Here is a 6762-nt window from a genome sequence, read left to right as displayed (position 1 = left end):
TCTGGTCTGCAGGGTCTTTATTTTTGTCCAAAACAAGGAGATCACTGGGTCTCAGTAGAGAATTCTGACATTGATTCTCACTGGCAGGTTTAGATCACATACCCCTGAACCCCAAACTACTGTGAGAGCAATGGAATAAGCTAATTAGTGTAAGTCAATCAAGGCCCTGGAGAAGGAAATGGCAGTATTCTTGCCTAGGAAATCCCATGGGCAGAGGAGACTTGCGGGCTACAGTCCACGGGGTCACAAAGAGTCAGACACAGCTGAGCACTCATGCAGGCGCTCATGGCCCACCTTTAAAGCTGGAAGGGGGTCAGTTTCCTTAAAGCACATGGGCTGCACAGCAGAGGAGACTGAAGGCCAATTTCTGCATGATAATCTAGGCACTTTTAGGGAAGGGCAAGCTGAGGAGTAGAACAAATACCCACCACGATCACTGCCCAATCTAGGCCCCTGGGAAGAATTCAATATTACTTCTCCTCTCACATCCCTATATCCAACCTTTCAATAGATTCTGCTGAGTCTACCTTTTTTCATTCTTTTGTCTATAAAGTTGCCTTTATTCGATCCCTCACCACTTCTCACCTGTACTCTCAGAATGCTTCCTGACCAGGTTTCCTCTGCCTCTTCTCTCTCCTTCTTCCAAAGTTCCTTTGCACTCAGTCACAGTGATCTTTCTACCCTAGAGATCTGATTCTGTTGATCCTGTTACTCCCCTGATTACAATCCAAGCAGCTCCCCATTGTTTTTGGAATAAATTCTTAAAAAAAAATTATTTGGCTGTGCCAGGTCTTAGTTGCGGCACACGGGATCTTTCTTTTCTTCAGCTGCCGCATGCAGTATCTTTAGTTGTGGCATGTGAGATCTAGTTCCCTGACCAGGGATTGAACCCGGCTCCCTGCATTGGGATCAAGGAGTGTTAGCCATTGGACTACCAGATAAGTCCCTGGGTTATAGAATAAATTCTAAACTCCTTGCTAAGTCATACCTGTCTTCCATGATCTGTGTATTAGCTTGCTAAGACAACCACAACCAAATACCACAGACTGAGTGGCTTAAACAACAGAAAAGTTCTCACTGTACTGGAGGCTGAAAGTCCAAGACCAAGGTGTCAGCAGGGCTAGTTTCTCCTGAGGCCTCTCTCCTTGGTTGCAGATGATGTCGTCATATGGCTTTTCCTCTATGCAGGCACATCCCTGGTGTTTCTTTCTTATAAGGACACTGGCCATATTGGATTAGGGTCTCTTCCCCAAGGTGGCACCATTGGTAAAGAACCTGCCTGCCAGTGCAGGAGGCGTAAGAGATGTGAGTTTGATCCCTAGGTCGGGAAGATTCTCTGGAAAAGGAAATGGCAACCCACTCCAGTATTCTTGCCTGGAAAATCCTACGGACAGAGGAGCCTGGTGGGTTCCTCATGTCCAACTGTTTTCGACCCCATGGACTGTAGCCCACCAGGCTCCTCTGTCCATAGGGTTTTCCAGGCAGGAATACTGGAGTGGTTTGCATTTCCTTTTCCAGAGAATCTTCCTGACCCAGGGATCAAACCCACATCGCCTGTGTCTCCTGCATTGCAGGTAGATTCTTTACCAATGAACCACCTGGAAAGCCTAATTTGATTAATACCAGGCAGTAATAAGCTGGTTTCCATCTCCATCTGCAGCTAATTTCTCATTGTTACCCAATGATACAGTTTCCAAGAGTGAAGATTAGCTGGAGATGTCTGATTGAACACAGCCATACACACCACCCTTCCTATTTCCTGCCTCACACGTTCTTAAGGATCCCTGCTGTATTTCATGTGTCTACATGAAACCCATAAAAACATAGGAAAGCAATAAAGAGTGCCACCAGAAGAGCAGATTATACATGAATTCCTATGAGATAGAAAGCAGATGGGATCAGATTGATAGAAAAACTGGAGCAAAGAAAAACACAGCTTAAACATGGATAGGGGAAAAAAAACTACTACCAAAGAAACTAGAACATTTGGGGGATATTCTAAGCTCAGTCAACAGACACCTGGAACCGGAGGAGGTGCTGGGGTAAGAGATGGGACATCTGTATGCATGAAACCCAGATCAGCGCTTGCTTCCATAGCACAGAGTAAAACTGGAAGAATATCAGAAAGATTAGCATGGCCCCTGCACAAGGATAAAGTGAACCTGTGAAGCATTACATATTTTTTTATAGTATCACCCCACAGATTACAGGCTAATCACAAAGAAGACAATGTATTTTTACAAAGGAAAGAGCTGATGGTCACCACCTACGCAAGTGATCAAACCTAACACACTGTTGACGAGATAACCGGATAGTGTGTGTCTACAGATGCCATGCAGCATGTTGTATGCCGAATCACCTACGAAGTATTCTTGCCAAAACAGTTAACCTGAATCCCATCAAGCCTCTAGATTCAACCTTACAAGAAATATGGAAGTGAGTGAGGTGGGTTTGAGAAAAAGTAAAACGACATTAAGAGGAAACAAGTAGACAGAATCAGAACGTGGAGCCTCCTAAGAGTAAAATAGGGAATCAGGTGCATGGACTGTAAGACAGAAGTTTCTGACCTCAGAAAGAATTAAGATGATGCTTCAAAACCTTTTCAAGTATACAAAAATCTCCCTAGGAATCTTAAGGGCCTGCCTCATCACTCCTCTCAGCTAGACAGTAGTGCTTCTAAGACTTCTAAGAGGATGGTCCAATAGCAGCTGCAACAGGGAACTCAAGGGAAAAAAGAGGCGTCTCTTGGTATTCCCTGGTAGTGCAGTAGATAAGAATCTACCTGCCGATGCAGGAGACATGGGTTTGATCCCTGGTCAGAGAAGATTCCACATGCATTGGGTCAATTAAGCACATGTGCCACAATGACTGAGCCCATGCTCTAGAGCGCTGGAGCTCAACTACTAAGCCTGCGTGCCTGGAGCCTGTGTCCTGCACCAAGAGAAGCCATGCACTGCAACACAGAGTAGTCCCTGACCACCGCAGCTGGAGAAAAGTCCATGCCCAGCAGTGAAGACCCGGGGCAACCAAAAATAAATAAACAAATACAATAACATTTTTAAAAAGGCATCTCTCAAAGAGCCTGAACCTGATATCATAACAGGATGAGACTTTGGAGAATGCTTGGAAAAGGGTGTGTGTATCCTGCATGTGAGAGAAAGCCAGATAGAGATGGTCTTCAAATTACGATGGTTCTATTTCAATATTTTTGACTTTTTACAGTGGTGCAATATGCACTCATCAGGAACTGTTCTTCAAATTTTGAAAGTTGATCTCTTCCTGGCCTTGGTGGTGTGTGGTACGATCCTTCCGTTTGATGATGAGCAATGGCAGCAAGCCCGAAGCTCCCGGACAGCCAGGCGATCATTGGTGGTGAACAATAAATACACCTACAAACAGTCTGTACTCAGACAGCCACTCTGTTTTCACTTTCAGTATTCAATAAATTACACAAGACATTCAGCACTTTATTATAAAGTAGCCTTTGTGTTGGATCAGTTTGCCAAACCATAGAATAATGTAAGTGTTCTGAGCACTTAGGGCTTCCCTGGTGGCTCAGCTGGTAAAGAATCCACCTGCAATGCGGGAGACCTGGGTGCGATCCCTGGGTTGGAAAGATCCCCTGGAGAAGGAAAAAACTACCCACTCTAGTATTCTGGCCTGGAGAATTCCATGGACTGTATAGAACATGCAGTCTCCAAGAGACGGACACAACTGAGTGACTTTCACTTTCTGAGCACTTGTAAGGCAGGCGAGGCTAAGCTATGATGTTGGGTAAGTGTGGTGTATTCAATGCATTTTCAACTTGTGATATTTTCACTTTATAATGGCTTTATCAGGATGCCACGTCATCATCAATTGAGGAAGATCTGTCATTTGTGGCCAAAGGCAGACCTTGGTGGTTTTTAAAACATAGCTTCAAATTCTTTGAAACTGGGTGGGCTTTGTGACTACTTCAAAAAACAGGGTCTGATGAAAGTGATGCTTATGTGATTTCTGAGGCTAGGTCATAAAAGGATCAAAGTCCTGTTCACCAAAACACTCATTCTCAGAGTCATGAGCCATTACATAAGAAAACTACTCTGAGGCTACCATGTTAGAGAGGCTACATGGACATGCTCTGGTGGGCATTCCTAGCTGGGAGGCAGCATTCCAGCCATCACAACCAAGGTATCAGATACGAGAGCAAAGCCCTCTTTCGATCCTCCAGCCAGTACATCTGCCAAGTGAATTTCACCACTGACTATTGTCAATGTCATGAAAAACAAAGAATCACTTGACCGAGCCCTGCCTAAATTTGTGAGATATAAAATAGCTGGTTTAAGCCACCAAAGTTAAAAATTTCTTTATATAGACAGCCGGAACATAATGACATTCTCCAAAATGTCAGTGTGGTGGTACAGTAGATAAGCATAGGTCTGTTGACACAGAGGACCTGAGTTTGATTCCTGGTCTGGGAAGATTCCACATGCCACAGAGTAACTAAATCTGCACGCCACAACTACCAAAGCCTGCACTGCTCTAGGGCCTGCGAGCCACAGCTAATGAGCCCCTGTGATTTCAGCACTGAAATCACATGCGCCAAGAGCCTGTGCTCTGCAAGAGAAACCACCACAATGAGAAGCCCAAGCGCCACACTAGAGAGAAGGCCCCACTCTCTGCAACTAGAGAAAGACCAGGTGCAGCAATGAAGACCTCGCACAGCCAAAAAAAAGTCAATGAAATGGGTGCAGGAGAAGACAGTGTGTCTGTTTAGAGGGTTACAGCAACCAATACAATGTCAGCCTTGATTGGCTCCTGGCTCAAAAAACTCAATGGCAAATACTTTGGGGGCAAGTAGATAATATTTTTAGGAAATGACTGTAAATTTTGTTAGATATGATCAAGGTATTGTGGTTATATAGGAAAGTGTCTTTATTTCTAGGAGATACTTTCTGAAGTAATTATGGATCAAGTGTCATTTTGATCGCAACTTACTTTCCAATGGATCAGCAAAACAATCTTAAACACACATGCGCACACAAAGTAAAGATGGCAAAAGGTTAACAATTGTTTGAATCTAGGTACTAAATATATGAGTGTCTGTTATACAATTCTTTTAACTTTTCTGAATGTGAACATTTTTGTAATAAAAAACTGAGAAAAAAAAATCAAGGGAAATTATGAAAACGTTCCCAACTTCGTTAGTCATCAAGGAAATGCAAATTAAACCCAAAATGCAATACCACCCACCAGAATGGCTAAAATGAAAAGGACAGAAAGTGTTGGCAAGACTGTGAAGCAAGTGGAATTCCTTCATAGACCACTGGTGGAAGCATAAATGGTACAACCATTTTGGAAAACTCTTGGCAGTATCTGCTAAAGCCCACGGATATCTACCCTATGATTCAATTACGCCTCTCCCAAAAGAAATCCATATTCATGTTCATCCAAAGATATATGCAGGCACTATTGATAGAGGTCTCCAGCTGAAAACTACCCAAATATACATCCACAGGAGAATGAATAGATAAATATATACACATAAGATGGGATGCTATACACCCACAAGAAGAACAAACCACAGTCACACAGGACAATGTGGATGAATCTCAGAAATATGCCAAGTGAAAGAAGAAATAAATAAAACCAAAGAGTACATGCTGTATGATTCTATTTAAATAAGGTGTATTCTAACATTTTAATAAAGACAACACAAGTCTACAGTAACAGAAGTCAGGATAGCTACCTTTGAAGGTGTAGTGACTGAAAGGGAACTTAAGGGCCCAGGATGTTGGTAATGTTCTCTTTCTCAATCTGGGCGCTGATCACAAGGGTGTGTAAAATTTGAGCAGTTTTCTGTATCCTCGGCCTGTCCCTCTAGAAATGCTGGGTTTCTGGTATTCTCCTCGCTTTTCAAGTTCATTCATGCCTCAATGTCTTTGCCATGCTATTATTCCCTCTGCTGAGATGCCAGTCTACCTGTCTTCCCCGGGCTAGTCTCTACTTCTCCTTTGCATCTCAGATCAGAACTTCTCTCCTGCACAAAGCCTTCTCTAACCTCCAGATTCAGGTCAGTTCCTTTTCCCCTCTGTCCTATAAAGTAGCATCCATTGTAGACAGTTATGCTAATACTTCCTGTATTGCAGTGAAATTCTTTGGCCTCATCTGCTAGACCACAAGCTCCTTGAAAGTCAAGGTTTTATTTATTGACATGACTGGTATTTGGTGACTGTTTGCTAAAACACCTCAACTAAAGCTCCCTCAATATACATGAATGAAATGTGTCATGACTTCTACATTGCTTTAAAAAAAATCTATTTATTTATTTGGCTGCCTTGGGTCTTAGTTGCGGCATGTGTGATCTTTTCGTTGCAGTGCGCTATTTTAGTTGCTCCAAGGCACATGGGATCGTAGTTCCCTGACCAGGGATCAAACCAGCATTCCCTGCATTGCAAGGTGAATTCTTGACCACCTGACCATCTGAAGTCCCTCTATATTGTTTTTAAAATACAGCCTGGAGACCTGGATTGAATTTTTTTTTAAGTGATATTATCTAACTGACATATGAAAACAAAATACTCTTCTAATTTTTAGAGAATCATTTTCAGTTTTATAAATTTGATTTTATTTTAAGCAACGTTTCAACTCCTCATCTTAAAATTCAGCAACTATAACAAAAAGATATCCTTTTTTTCACCTATCCAATTGACAAAGATTTTAAAAAATTGGGAAGACACTGTGTTAGATAGTATCCTCCACTTTGGAGGGCAGTTTAGCTAC

The 6762-nt window shown here is 42.6% G+C and overlaps 1 pseudogene; it reads left to right on the top strand.

The window, feature by feature from the left end:
- Positions 1-2083: 2083 nt before the first annotated feature.
- LOC139177432 (U6 spliceosomal RNA) lies at positions 2084-2184 on the top strand (annotated as a pseudogene).
- Positions 2185-6762: the final 4578 nt, after the last annotated feature.

This window comes from Bos indicus, chromosome 18, assembly GCF_029378745.1.
Source record: "Bos indicus isolate NIAB-ARS_2022 breed Sahiwal x Tharparkar chromosome 18, NIAB-ARS_B.indTharparkar_mat_pri_1.0, whole genome shotgun sequence".
NCBI lineage: Eukaryota > Metazoa > Chordata > Mammalia > Artiodactyla > Bovidae > Bos > Bos indicus.
This window is presented reverse-complemented; position numbering and strand designations above follow the sequence as displayed.